This window comes from Epinephelus lanceolatus, chromosome 5, assembly GCF_041903045.1.
Source record: "Epinephelus lanceolatus isolate andai-2023 chromosome 5, ASM4190304v1, whole genome shotgun sequence".
NCBI classification, from domain to species: Eukaryota; Metazoa; Chordata; class Actinopteri; order Perciformes; family Serranidae; genus Epinephelus; species Epinephelus lanceolatus.
Window position 1 is genome coordinate 32,812,028 of NC_135738.1, and position 2,822 is coordinate 32,814,849.

At 42.6% G+C, this 2,822-nt stretch overlaps 1 non-coding gene across 1 annotated transcript; it reads left to right on the forward strand.

Moving 5' to 3' along the window:
- The first annotated feature begins 2,043 nt into the window (after nucleotides 1-2,043).
- On the forward strand, nucleotides 2,044-2,115 carry trnap-cgg (transfer RNA proline (anticodon CGG)). The gene has a single exon. It is a non-coding gene; the product is annotated as a tRNA-Pro (tRNA).
- Nucleotides 2,116-2,822: the final 707 nt, after the last annotated feature.

Genomic DNA, 2,822 nt, shown 5'->3' on the forward strand with positions numbered 1-2,822 from the left:
CACATCTCAGGAAATGGCTCCATTTTTTAAATTTTTTTTATTATTATTTTTTTTACATCTGACAGAATGTACTTTGTCTTCCGTCTGCCCTCACTGATGTGGAGAGGCAGTACTGCAGTGGTCTCTGAGCCGAAAAACTGTCGTGTGTGTAGAATTACGTGCATGCACGAGTGTGTATATACCTTATGTGTGTGTGTGTGTGTGTGTGTGTGGTAGCCTGAGAGGACGCAGGTGCGGCCTGTGCGTATCGCAGCGTCAGGATTGATTAGTTCCAGAGACAGAGACAAGATGTGAAGATTCAGCAGCGTACTGTCAAAACAACAGGCTCCTCTCCAGACAGCTGGATTTCCATTCAGACCATCACATGGTCTGCATGCATGCTTCGGGGTGAAGGACTCTGTGGGACACTATTTATAGGTGAGTTGTGTGTGATCCAGTGTGGGCTCAGAGCTCTTTTGGGCAATACTTGCTGCTGCCAGAAGATCAATGTCATGCAATAGAATGATAGAGAAGAATTATTCATTTGACCTACAGAGAGGTGAGATTCCAGGTGATTTAACACACACTGACAGCCATAACAGAGGTCCTCAACTGTAGGAGCCACAATGAGGGTGAACAGATTGAATATCTAAATGTACAACTTGGTTTCATCAAAAGACTTTAACATATGTGGTTAATCTTTCACTGTTTTGACAGGGAAGTTATGAGATTTCATCATTTATCAAATATATTTCAATGTGGGGTGGGACCCGCTGAAGATAAGTGAAAAGTAGCATTCAGACATTAAGCAAAGCAAAGTTTCATCAAACAATGTTTCAAATCTGAAGTCAATAGTTTAATATTTAATCCTTAATTTAAAGTCCACTATAAAAACAGCTTCACATAGACAGAGAAATTACTCTTTTATTGACTTTGGTGCAATGGGAAGCATGTCTTCATGAGACCATTAATAGCATGCATGCTTGTCTTGGATTCCATGGTGTAATGGTCAGCACTCTGGACTCTGAATCTAGTAATATAAGTTCAAGTTTTGGTGGAACGTAGACACTGTTCTTCACACACCATTTAGAGTTGTGGTTACTAGGCAGTAAAGACGCTAAACTTCTCTCTTATTATCAGACAACCAAAGACACAGCCTTGGATCTAGCAGTTGATGGGTGTTCGATCGTAAGGCATGGCCGAACTTTTGGGTAGCAACCACAACAATGAGATCGCGGATGCACGTAAGCCATCCAAACTGCTTTCCTACACAGGATGTTTCTATGGATAGTTGGGCAGCTCATATATTCCAAGGTGGAAGTCTGAAAAGAACCGCTGCACCTACACGTTGTCGACACCGCGACATATCCCATTTTGCCTGGGAATGCCTCTGGATCCCTGATGAACACCTGGAGGATGCACAAGAGGAGAAAAGCGTGTGGGCGACTTTTAATAAGCTTGCTTCCACTGAGACCTAACCTGGATAGGATAGGGTAGGAAAATGCACGGGTGAATGGTTGAGTACACAGCATAAACTGAAGAAAACACTTGAGTGAGCACCCACCCAGGCAGTACCTTTTGTGGCTTGTTGGTCAAAGAGTATGAGTCTTGCTTTGGGTGTGAGAGGTGGTGGGTTCAAATCCCGGACGAGCCCACGGTGTTAAGGGGTAGCTGTGGTAATGTGCCATTTTTATCAAGTGTGATGTGAAACAGATATGCCCCCCGTTGTTGCAGAGGTAACTCCTTTGGGAAAGCAGATCTTTCAACCTAAAGCTCATATGACTTAATGAAATCAAAGTCGCATGATTCGATTTTACACACAAACAACTTCATTAGGATGGAACAGTTGTGTTTGACTGATTTTACAGACAAATCCAAGCTCAAGTCTTGGTGGAACCTTTTGTGTGAAATGTGTCCAGTCGTCCAAAACCATCCCAAGGCTGAATCCGGCAGTGGAGTCGTAGAAAAAGCCAATCATACAACTTGCAGATTGCGTTCAAGCCAAGGACAAAGTGGAGAGGTCTTTCGGTGAGGGAAAATTGCCAAAAAAAAAGCATTTAACGTGGCTCGTTGGTCTAGGGGTATGATTCTCGCTTCGGGTGCGAGAGGTCCCGGGTTCAACTCCCGGACGAGCCCACAGGGCCTCAGAAGTGGCTGCACAGTTTGTGTCATGTGGTGTGTTTATTACAGTGTGATGTAAAACAACTATGCTCCCTGATGTCATAGGTGTAACGCCAAATGGAAACCAGTTACTTAAACTTAGAGCTGATGTGACTTGATGAAATCAAAGTCTCAAAATGTTACTTGTTTTCTGGGTAAGGGGTTTAATTTAACAAGTCTGAAACAATGTTTCAAATGTGAAGTCAATGTTTTAATACCTAATCCTTTAAAGTCCACTAAAGAACGAACTTCACATAGAGAAATGACTCTTTTATTGACTTCAGTGCAATGGGTAGCATGTCTTCGTGAGACTGTAAATAGCATGCCTGCTTTGCTTTGGTTCCATGGTGTAATGGTCAGCACTCTGGACTCTAAATCCAGTAATCCAAGTTCAAGTATTGGTGGAACCTAGACGCTGTTGTTCACACACAAATTAGCCTAAAGGTTAATAGGCAGTAAAGCTGCTAAACTTTTCCTATATTATTGGAAAATGAAAGACAGGGCCTTAGATTTAGCAGTCGATGCGTGTTCGATTGTAAAACATGGCCAAAGTTTTGGGTAGCAACCATAATAATGAGATGATGCATGCACATAAGCCATCCAAACTGCTTTCCTATACAGGATGTTTCTATGGATAGTTGAGCAGCTCAGATATTCCAAGGAGGAAGTCTGAAAATAACCGC